The sequence below is a fragment of the Ochotona curzoniae genome, unplaced genomic scaffold (assembly GCF_017591425.1).
Source record: "Ochotona curzoniae isolate NIBS_2020 unplaced genomic scaffold, NIBS_Ocur_1.0 contig_832, whole genome shotgun sequence".
NCBI lineage: Eukaryota > Metazoa > Chordata > Mammalia > Lagomorpha > Ochotonidae > Ochotona > Ochotona curzoniae.
The window spans coordinates 5,402,205-5,414,738 of NW_024466580.1; the positions used below are offsets into that span (position 1 = coordinate 5,402,205).

Sequence of the window (12,534 nt, forward strand, 5' to 3'; positions counted from 1 at the left end):
TCATCCGTAAGGGTTTTGTTTTTGCTTTTCTTTTTTTGAATGAATGAGATGGGCTATCATTGCAGAACTTTTGACTGAAATGTGATGTAATCTGACTTAAGTTTTAAAGGAAGTTTCGTGCTGCTCTGAGAAGGGAGAGAAAAAGAGTTAAAGAAATCTGTTAGAAGGTGTTAGAGTAGGTAAGTGGTGATGGCAGTTTGAAACAGGATGTTAAGAGGTATGTGAGAATTAATTAGATTCTAGATATAGATTTATAGTTAAGACCAACCATTTCTTGCCAGTAGGATCAGGAAAGTATGAAATAAAGTGATGTTTAGCATGAATTCTAAATTTTTGGCCTGATTAGAAAAGTAGAGTTTAAATTTATTGAAATGCTGAAAAAGTAGTTTTTGTTGATGGATAGGTAGAAAGATCAGCATTTTTTCCTACACAAGTTTGAAATTCATATGTAGTTGATTAATCTTGTTGTGTTTCAGATCTGTTAGTAAAAACAATGAAATAATTCGTTGTGTGATATTTGTGGGGTATTTTATTATCCAATGTCTCAAAAAATTAGTGTTCCCTGTTGTAAAAAATTACATGTTCATGTATCAGTGTTGATCTGTAAGAATGTTTTACATGTTACATTTTTTCAGTTGTCTTTTACTCAGTTTCTGCAGATACTGATATCAGTTTGGAAGCAAGTGGTTATTTTAGCTTAGTCATCACTTAGGAAAATAAAATTCTGTTAGGTTCTTGTGTCAGCTTTCCATTATTTTTAACCAAGATTCTTAAGGTTAGTTATTTAGGAGAGAAGACAGTTTCTTCTAGCTTGCAGTTTGGAGACTCACAGATCAACATTGGAGCAGTTCCCCTGGTCAGAAATCTGTGCAGGCTGACGAATAGCCTAGGGCTGATAGAACGAAGAATCGAGACACAGGCAGCCTGCTCTTCTTGACCATCTCTGGTCTGGACTTACAATGCCATCGTGGTTTGACCATGGAGCTCTACCTAGCCACCTGATCCCACCCAATCGCTTCTCAAAGACACTGTATTTTGGCTTAGTTTTGTGGTGGGGTGGTTTTTTTTTTTTTTTTTTTTTTTTTGGTCATCTTAGTTGAATTCATTTTCTGCCCACACTCCATCATTGATTGGTCCATTGGCCTTCAGTGTGAGACTTGGGGTTCAAATGCAAACGTTCAAAACATAACAGTTGTCCTTTTGATATTTGCCCTTTAGTGCCAATGACATTGTAGATCATCACTTCCAGTCTAGGGCAAGATGGAAGCTTCTCAATTGCACAGTTAAATGAAGTTTGCAGTTTAGAAGTTTATGTGGCGTTTGCACTGTGATTTGAAAGACAATTGCACCTTTTGTTTGAATTTGGAAAATTTATGCCTTGAAACTGTAAGTGGAAAATCTCTGTCTTTGTTTAGCATTAGCTAGTTAATGAATTATGTATGTTAGTGAGCGATTTTTTGAGGCTCTAAGATACTTGCAATTGAGGTGACTGTCACAGTATGCCTTACATAAGCTGTGTTTTAAAATTTTAGAATGTATTTATTCAGAAATAGTTTCATGAAAACTTACTATTAAAATAATTCAGTGTGAAGTGATGGAGATAATTGGTCCAAGTAAAAATAGCCTTTTTTTTTTTGTTTCACATATATTTTTTTTTTTTTAGCCAAGAATGATGTTTTTAGTAGATTATAGTTGAGGTTGTACTGAGTCCGTGTTTGCTTAATTTATTTAAGAGTGTTTTTAATCGCTGGTTGTCCCATGCAGACTGTTCCTAGGGTCTAATTCTTTACCTGCTTGAAATTCAACATTGGTTACTCAACAACAGAGCAATACTGGCTACTCATCCATTTTAGTGACTTACCAAGAGTAAAGAAGAACACTCGTTAAAATACAAGACAAATGTTGGGTTTTATCACAATATCCTTGACTTTTTCTAACTGTTCTCACCAGAGGGTTAATAAACCTAAGACATTTTATTTTCTCTAAGCATACTTCTTTGACTGCTGCACTCAAACATAATACAATTGATTCACCACTAGTGAAATACTTTCTTTGTTAGCTAAGATGAGCAACTTGGAAATTTATTTACGTATCAGTCTTGCTACTTAAATTTTTTATGAAGAAATTTGATGTGGTACTATTCTGCTTTAAAATTTTTTTTCAATATTGATTTCCTTGAGTTGAGAATGTTGAGTGCATAGATTAGTTAGGTTGAGGTATCCTCAGTTTTTTGAGCACAGGAGAGGTGTCATTATATAATAAATAATGTTTTGTCGTATGATCTGATAAAATAATTGACAAAGAAGCATGACAAAGTTTTCATCTCTTATATTACATGATATAAATACATTGGTAATGTTTTTAAAATGTGGTTTCTTAATACATGCTGCAATTGGAATGCTGTTATTTATAATTCAATATTGCACTTTACATTGTGCCAAGTAGCAGTGGGAATCAATGACAGTGCCACATATGTTCTTTTTTTGCACCTGCCCCACTCTGTCATTGAAGTGTGAAAGTAGTCATAAGTAATCCCTACACCAATGAATTTAACGATGTAACAAAACTTTATTTATGGACATAGATATCTGAGTTCCATGTAATTTTAATTTGTTATTTGATTATAATTTTATTTTTACTTTTTATCTAAACATTTAAAACATACTATATGCTTGAAGGTTGGCTATGTAAGAAAAGGTGATGGGCTAGATTGGATCCTAAGATTTTTTTTGGCCCCTAATGAATCATATAATTGAACTTGAAGATCCAAGCCTAAGATGTAAGGCTTTCCTAAACTTGCCAGGTAGAAAAATGATGTTAATTCGCATTGTGTGCTTTTGATGTCTATATAATTCTTACATAATATTACTTTGATTGGTATAACTTTATCTGCTTTCCTGCTAGGTTGTGAGTTCTTTGAGGAAGAGTAGGAATCACCTTGTGTTCATTTTGTTGAGGGATAGGTTTAAAGAGTGAGTAATGATGACTTTCATACAAATATAGAATGAACCCATGCTATGCATCCAACTCTTTAATCAACAAAGAAACTAGCTGGTTGGTAAAACTAGTTCAGGGGCCCGTGTTATGGTATAGTAGGTCAAGTCCCAGGTTGTGGCTCTGGCATCCCACATTGCAGTGTGGATTCAGATCCTGCCTGTGCTGCCACTGATGCAGCTTTCTACCAGTGAGCCCAAGAAAGTATCAGATGATGGTGCAACTACTTAGTTCCCTGCCACCTGCAAGAGAGGCCCAGGTAGAGTTTGGTTGGCCTGACGTTATGACCATTTGTGGAATGAACCAGTAGATGAAAGATCTTTATCATTCTGTTTTTCAGATAGATACATACATACATATATAAGTAAATAAATAAAGCTTTAAAAGTGGTTTAAGGATTCAAACTAATTTTATAGTTGTGGTAATAATACTGACATTTTCTGGACACTCAGGTTCAAAACCTTGTTTTAGTTATAATTGAGATGGTTTCATTTATCTTCAAGTCCTAAGTAATTTCTTACCTTAACCATTTTTCATTTAGTTACATTGGCTTTGTTTTATTTTCTGAAGTATGTCTGAAACCATTTCATTGTCTTTACATTTTGTGTTCTTTCATCTGGGAAGGCACTTCTCTATTTTTGTATTTATTTATTTGGAATAGAGGAAAAAAGGGAAGGAAACTGGAGGAGAGAAAGAATATGAATGAATCTTCTGTCCACTGATTCACTCTCAGAATGGCTTCAGTGACCAGGGCAGAGTCAGGCTGAAGCCAGGAGCTTCATCTGTATCTCCCAAGTAGGTGCTAGGGCCCAAATACTTGGGTCATCTTCTACTGCTTTTTCAGGCATATTAGTGAGCTGGATTGGAAGTGGAGCAGTTAAGACTCCAGTTGGGGCCCATATAGGATGCTGATATAACTAGTGACTTAACTCCCTACCTCACAGTGCTGACCCCAGATGGAGCTTATTCCAGATCATCTGTGATAGGCACAACCTCTTTTCCTATACATTTTTGATGTTGTGGAGATCTGCTTTACTCACTATTCTAGGTCAACTATTAAAAAATAAACCCTATTCTTGGTCTTTGTTACTTTGAGCTTTCTCCATAGTACTTAAAATTACTGAATATTTGTATGATTACTGTTTTTTTTTTTAAGATTTATTAATTTACTTGAAAGAGTTACAGAGGGAAAGACAGGGATCTCTGTCTGGTGACTCCCCATATGACCGCGGTGACGAGGGTTGGGCCAGGCAGGCCAATGCCAGCCTCCTGCAGCTCCATGTGGGTCTCCTTCATGGTTGCAAAGGTTTTCCCAGGCACCGTGGCAGGGTGCTGGGTTGGAAGTAGAGCAGCGGGTATTTGAACTGGGTGCTGGCTTTGCAGGTAATAGCTTAATCCAGCATGCCTCAATGCAGCCCCCCTTTCCATTTATTTGTTAAATTCCAGGAATAAAGAGACTTGTTACTTTTGTTTATTGCTGTCTCCTCTTTAAACTCTCAGTGAATATGCTTTAAAGTAAATGAAATTATCATTTTTTGCACAGATGTTACTGCTTATTTTTATTTGAAAGTACTTTCAATTTTCCTGCCTGTTGAAAATTCATTTCTTATTCATAAATGTGTTTTTGTCTCTTTATTTTTCCCTTCCTTCCTGTATTTTAAGACAAAGTGGGGCTGTTGGAACATTTTTCTTGGCTATCTGAAGTGACTGTTTGCATTTGGGCCACTTATCTCTGTATTGCTCAGTTGTTGAAAGAGAAGTTTCCTATAACAGCTGGATTATTCCTTCCTGAATAATCTTGAATGAGAGATGATTTGAGAGTTGGTGTGTGTTATACAGATTGCTCCTTGAAGAGATAGTTGTCTGCTTTCGTTAGTGTTTACACTCTTGATTCCTTTTGCCCATCGCTCTGCAAAAAACATTTGCAGCTTGAATAAAAAGTCTTTAAAAATGCCTTGAAAATACTCTCTAAATGAATATGTTTAGCTTTGTTATTGCTGTATGATATTTAACTTTAAATTTTTGATTGATGGATGGATTTTAAAACAGAGGATGTTTATCATCTCACAGCCTTTAAAAACTGAATGTTTTATGTAATGATGCCTTTGTGAGCAATCACACATCCAGCCATTGATTAATATGCAGAGTCCGGGTTTTGAGTTTCTGCCAGTACATCTCCTTAGTAACAAATGCAAGCCTCCATCTACTTCATCCACTTATGTGATGCTTGCTGTTTTGGCTGAAGGTTGTTAGGAATCTCTAGCTTGAATCAAGTGCTATTGATTACCTAAGATAGTTAATGCACATGAAGTTGGATTATAGGAAATTGTTATCATTATAGGTTTAAAAAAAAAGTTGAAAAGTTACAGTTGCCTAAGTTAAACCTGAGCATTGAACTGTTGAACCAATGCTTAAACTATCATTTCATTGTTAATTAATAAAGTGAAGAGTACATTCCAGATGCTGTATTATTCAAGCATCAGGTAATTTGGATGTTATGTTTACACATGAGATTTGTAGCAAGGGTTTTAAAAAAATTTGTAAGCTTATAAAATATGCAAGGGAGAACACTGTAGAAAACATGTACTGTTAGAATAATTGTTTCTCTGGGTCTCAGCTGAAGTGTGGGAATCATCTTAAAACCTTATTGAGTCTTCCTGTAATAAAATTTTTGCTTCTTAAGAATACTTTAAAATTATTTTCATGATGTTGTTTATATAGTTGGGAAGGGTATGTGCCCATGTGGACCATTAATTAAGATGGAGAGGGTTGAGGTATGTGGAAAAGTGGGTGAGACAATTGCTTTCCATTTTTTCCTCTTGTGTTTGGGGATGGGAGGAGAGAAGAGGGGCTTACTCTGAGCAGCCAAATCACAGCAGTACCCAGGAATGGTGGACAGCCATTGGATGTCATTCTAGGATCCCTGATGTGGAAAGGAATGTTCTGAGGTATTGCTTAAGTGGTTTAAGTAGTTCGGAGATTCTGTTGGTTTCATTGCTCCAGGTTGTGGAAATCGTTCCAAGATTCATTGGCTGACAGTCCGTTTTAGTGTATCCACTAGCCCAGATCCTTGCTCTCAAAGCTTTGCCAGAAGAGTTGGCCCATTTGTTTTGCTCTCCATCCTCTGACATGGTTCTCGACCTCCTCTGCAGGTCTTAATGAACCGGCTATCATGTTCCTCATGTAAATGCTGTCCACTGCACAGGCATCAGCAGCTGAGGAGGCCCAGTCCCAATACATGCATTCCAAGGCTGAACCACAGATCCTATGATTTTTCCCTGTAGCCAGAGTTTTGAGCCCAGTGTTTCAGTTGTCGGGTCCTCCCAAAAATTTTTCCTAAAGTGACCCTATACCTGACTCAGGATTTGGCTTAGTCCTTTACCCAAGTTAGCCTACTCACATGTTGGTGTGTGTGTTCATTTAGTTCTGTCTCCAGCCCATCTCATATGCAAACCAACGTATACCGTGGCCCAGCCTAACCTTGTCCAGTACACTGTCAGCCCTTATGTACACCAGTAAAAACTACTGCCTAATTGGAGTGACTGCTGGTAACCCCCAGCAGGTTCACCCCCAGCCCCAGTTCTGTGTGTGCTAGTGTGTTCAGCAGATTCGTCTGACCTGTGCCACATCTGCTCTCATAGACACTCATTTGTACTGCAGCCTAGATTAGTCTGACTAACTACACTATCCAGCCCTGCATGTATGCTGACAGATGCTGCCACCTTACCCAGTAGGCCTGCTCCTAGCCCTGCTTCTCATGCTTACTGGTAGGAGCTGCAGCCTAGCAGAGGAGTGGCCAGTTTCCCTCCTAGGCTCACTCAGCCTTGGAACTTGCACTTCCAGGTGGCACTGCAGTCTACTCTAGCATGACTTCACACCCAGTCCCAGCACTTGGCAATAGATGCTGCAGCAAAATCCAACTAGCCTGTTTTGGTTTTTGTATGTATCAGCAGATGTATTGGCCTAGTCCAGCCTGGATGTTTCCCCAAACCCAGCATGCAGGCTGATGGGTATTGTAGCCCTGCACAGCCTGGTCTTCCACCAACTCACAGTTCTCACACTCACTAATGGGAGCAATGGACCAACAGCCACTATATGAGGCCTGCTCCCAGCCCGGGGTCTTGCATGTAGTGGTGGGTACTTCTGCCCAGATTGGCTTGCCCTGCCTCACCTTGCCATTGTCTGGAGGGTAATACAGCTTGGTTTTGCCTGACCTGCCCCCAGTTCTAGCTCATTCTAGTGGGTGTTGCAGCTTAATCCAGGCTGGCCAGCTCCCAATCCCAACCCTATGTAAAGTGTAGGGTGTTGTGACCCAACCTGGCCTGCCAGGAGACCTGACCCATATGTACTTGTGATTGCTTAGTCTGGGCTACCCCCAGCCTTCTCTCTTGCACTCACCAGCAGGGGTCTGTAACTTGACGTTTCTCTATCAGGCCACCTCCTAATTATGCAGATCTCCAATGCATGTTTGGCTGCTTGACTCCAACCTGACTTGGCATGCCTAATATCCTGGCACTCACTAGCAGATACAGTGGCCTTGCCTAATTACCTGTACCCATTCTGGTTCTTACTGTTGAGTCCTTTAGCCCAGTTGTGCCTGGGTCCATCCTCAGACCTGATTCTCATATGGTTCAGTGGGTACCATGACCTAGCCCAGCCTGTTCCACACCCACTCTGGCTCTTGTGAGTGCCAGTGGGTGCTGGAGCCTAGACCTATCTGGCACTCCCTTACACCTAGCCCACACACATGCCGAGGGATGCTACAGCCATGTCCAGCCCAGTCTTCTATCTCCCCCACCTGCCCCCACTATTGTAACTCTTGTGCTTATCAGTGGGAACCACAGCTCAGTGAGGGAATCCCCTTGGCACCCTGACCAGGCCTACACCTAGCTCCAAATATTGCATGTGTTGGTGGTTGTTCTGACCTAGCTCAGCATGACCTATCCTCCTGTCTTGGCCCTTGCCATCATATGTTGCAGCATGGCCTGGCCCTTCCTATTTTCAGTCCCATCTTTAGCTGGTGAGGGCTACATCCTAGCTCTGCCAGGCCTGCTCCCATCCCTGGCTCTCATGTGAATAAGCAGGTATGACATTCTGGCTCGGCATGGCCTGCACCCTGTCCTGGCTCCCACATGTTGCTGTGTGTGCCAGTGTTTGGCTCAGCCCTGTCTGGTCTACCCTGAGCCAGCCCAAAGCTGCTGACACGTGGCGCTGCCTTGCACGGTCTGTTAAATACCCAGCCCCAACTCGTGCTCAATAGCGGAAGCTATAGCCTAGTTCCCTAAATTCTCCCATCAGGCCTGTTCCTGGACCAAGTTCTCATGCATATCAGTGGATGCTAGGCCCCTGCCCAGTGTAGCTCATCTGACCCCTCCCTTCCGAAGTCTTAAAACTTTGTGTGTGCTGGTGGATGCTCCATCCTGGCCTTCCCCCACACCCAGTTCTATATGGGTGCAGAAGTCTGGGCCAACTTGGCCTACTAATAACCCCAGTTCTCACAAATGATGGCGAGCTCTATGGTCATGGTGGGCTTGGCCCACCACCACCCCCAGCTCTCACGCAGACCTTTGAGTATTGCAGTCCCATAGGAATGAGCCCACAAAATCTCCCAGAATCTGCCCCTAGACCTCTCATGTGCCGGTTAGTGTCGTGTCCCAGCCTGAAGTGGCTCAACCCCTGCTCCAACACTCACTGGCAGGTAATATCATCTAGTTCTGCCAGGAAGGCTCCCCTGCACTGGCTTTCGTGTGTGCCCTTGGTCTGTGATCAATGCCAGCTAGCCCAGTCCGGGTCTCTGATGTGGGAGGAGTGTGTCCTGGTCTGACCCAGATATGTCTTCTGGTTTTCCTGCTCCAAACCACCTGATATCAGTCCCCTCGTTTACCTGTGGTTGTAGTGGCCCAGTCTGTGGAAGTCCCCCATAAGTCATTGCTCACCTGTGAAGTACTTACCCAGTGGTTCTCCCTCCCACACATCCCCAACCCCCATGTCTGGGCAGTCTACAGCCCCCATGTCTGCAGCTGCATGGCGCAGTTCGGGTCCTGCTCTTAAGCATTTCATTTTTGATTCTTTCTTCCTGTCTAGTCATACTGTATAATGTATGTATATACTATAATAAAATACTATGTATAAATACTATACATATTGTTACATATGTTACATCTAAATTTTTATTAGTAGATAGTGTATACAAAACCCAATTGTAAAAGCAGAATATTATTTTCTAGCAGTGTTGAGGATTAGCAGTAATTTACTTCAGTGAAATATCTTTAAAGGTAACAATATATTGTTAGATTTTTCCGAGGAATCTTTATATAAAATTATATTACTGAAATCATGTATTTGTGGCAAATCACAAAACTTCTCAATAAATAGAATTATTCTTAATGATCTAGGGAAATGCAATGAAATGAGGAAAATGATCAACCCTAATTTTAGAAGAGTATAAATTTCAGAACCTTTAAAAATTTTGCTAATATGTAGATGTGTTCAATCATTAAGTTGATTAACCAGCTGTTAGCTAGTAGAGGGATGTGCTAATTATTTTAATGGTGCTTGGTAATAATTCTTTTGAAGTTGTTTTAAATACTCCCTTTGAATAAATTTTCTTGCAGTTAATCATTTCTATCTGAGAAAATATTTTCTAGAAGTGAACTTTAAGGTGATTCCTTTGATGCTGGTGAGCTAATTATAGAGTTGCTTTTAGAAAAAAAAATGTTTTTGGTCACCCATATTCTTTTGTTTCCAAAGTAAAGAACTGAGTAGGAATAACTGCATTGTTTACTTCTGGGCTTTAACTGATGATTGTTTATGTTCTGAGTGAATTATCTAGATAGTTGGATTTACCTTTGATTCCTCTTACCCTGTTTTGTGATACTTCATTGGTGGTGCTGGATAACACATGTTCCTGGAGATATGTTCCTGGGTCTCTTGTGGTCTTTAGGCATTATGACATTAAACAGTAAGATTTGCTCTTTACCATCACTGTCAGTTCAGAAGTCGAGTTTTGCTTTGATGAAGCATGCATTAGTCCAGTGTCTTTTTTTTTTATGGATACTTTTTAAATTTTTAAATTTCATAGCATTTTATGACAGTTTCATAGGCTCTGAGATTCCCCAAACCCCTCCCCAAGCTCTCCCCCCAAATTGAATTCCTCCATATTGTTACAGTAGTACAGATCATATCCAGTCCTGATTCCTTCATTGCGAGTATGGACCATGTGGAGAATCCAGCATTTTATTGTCCAGATAAATTCAACAGTTTCATTGGGAGACCATCCTTGGTCTGAAAGTAGAGCTGGTAGAATGTCTCCTCCAGTGAGATGTCACTACACAACTTCAACAACAGGAAGAGACATAAAAATTAACAACATCATGAAGTTAATTAACATGGTATTGAGTGACCAGTATGTTAGAAAATGCAAGTTCTTAACCACATCCTGTAACTATTTCCTTGACATCTCAGTTTTAGTATATATACAACCAGCTGCCATAAACTTTTTTTTTCTCCCAGGCTAACATATTTTTGAGTTTAACCTAAATCAGAGTGGCACAGAACAGTGGAAGCATCAACATTAACGCCCATCATATATAACAGCTAAGTACAAACTTAAGATCAAACTTTCTATGCAGTTATGTCTTGTTGATAACGTTTTTGGGGAGAAAATTAAGCCACAATTTAAACTTTGCAGTATATAGTGGTTAAACATGGTTTTATGAAACTTTGCATTTTAACAGTTGAAGAATAGAAAAATTTTAGGCAGGTGAGCAGGGAAATTCCCAACAACCCAGTGAATGAGGAAGAATTTAACTCTACATCCTACCTAGTAAAGTCCAGGAAAAGCAAATAGGGAGCCTGGCCAGTAAGTACAGGCTGATCAAGTATAGGCTAGTTGGCCTTTTCCCTGGCTGTTCCAGAATTTATGTATATATATAAAGGCTGACCTTTATTAGTCTCTACCTATCTGAACTAATGTTGGGGCTCACAAGCAACCCTGATGGTCAGTGTAAGAGAGGACTGGGAGCCAAGGCTAGAATTAGATAAGGACCAGAGAAAGCTCCTCTCCTGAGACCAAAAGGAAATTTACAACCCTTTTATCTCTGAGTACCACCCAGGGCTCTTGGCTGTAGTTCCTATGTCACCAGACCCTGTGAGAGGGTTTGGGGCTGCTACCATCCTGTATGGGAAATCCAGTGGGAAATGAGTGACCTCAGAGTTCTCAGCCTCTGAGGGCATTCATATTCCCTGTGATCTCCTGGGCAGTTGGGATACGCTTTTTGGTGTCCATACTGACAATCCTAGACGAAGTATCCATCGTTTCTGTGGCGATAGCACTTGGGAGGCCTCCGGGAGTCTCTGGGACTAGGATACAGACCTCCTCTTATCCTCCTGTTCCACCCTAAGATCCCCTCCTGCTCTATACACACAACTTCCTTTTAAGAGGGTGTCAGGGTTGTTCTTGGTTCTCACCATAAATTTCTCTGGCTTTTCTAATGTGTAAGGCCATTAAGAATTTGTTATCTAGGGCCCGGCGACATGGCCTAGTGGCTCAAGTTCTCGCCTTGAACTCGTCCGGGATCCCATATGGGCAACTGGTTCTAATCCCGGCAGCTCCACTTCCCATCCAGCTCCCTGCTTGTGACCTGGGAAAGCAGTCGAAGACAGCCCAAAGCCTTGGGACCCTGCACCCATGTGGGAGACTTGGAGGAAGTAGTTCCTGGCTCCTGGCTTTGGATCAGCATAGCACCAGCCGTCGCATTCACTTGGGGAGTGAATCATCGGATGGAAGATCTTCCTCTCTATCTCTCCTCCTCTCTGTATATCTGACTTTCCAATAAAAATAAATAAATCTTAAAAAAAAAAAGAATTTGTTATCTATAAATAATAAGTTGCACTTAAAATCTTCCTCAAACATTCTAAGAAGGTGGAGACTTTTTCTGCACTCCTGACCTGTAGTGGAATAAGAGGAATATTAAACAAATTTAGTTTTTCACTTCTTAGAGGCAGTTCCACTGGAATTCCGTTTTCTCCAGGGGCAGCATTGTATTCAAGGGAGTTGCTGCACTTCCGAGGTCACATAAGCTATAGGGAAACCCATAGTTTTGAAGATCCGTCAGGAAATTCTAGGAACTGGAGATAGGTGGTCCCTCAACGTGGTTTTTATTTATATCTCTCTTATACCTAGGGAGCTTGAGCATCTTTTCATATGTCTGTTAGTCATTTGAATCTGTTTTTTGAAAAGTGTCTGTTCATTTCCTATGCCCATTTTTTTTTACAGTTTTTTTTTTTAACTGTCCCTGGGTTTCTGAAGCTCTTTGTAAATCCTGGATATTCGTCCCCTATCAGTTGTGTAGTGAGCAAAAATTTTCTCCCATTCTGTTTGGTTGCTTGGAAGATCTTTTTGTCTCTCCTCTTTCTGTGACTCTACTTCTCCAACAAAAATACTTTGATAGTAGTATGTAGTTAACATTTATGTTTGTTTTTTTTATTTTTTATGAATGCATATGGAGATGGCCACTTTCAGTTTTCTGTAGTGTTAGT

General features: G+C 40.4%; 1 protein-coding gene across 2 annotated transcripts in view; it reads left to right on the top strand.

Annotated features, from left to right (window-relative positions):
• Positions 1-12,534, top strand: part of ARHGAP32 (Rho GTPase activating protein 32) — a 191,511-nt gene that overhangs the window by 16,287 nt on the left and 162,690 nt on the right. The window lies entirely within an intron of this gene.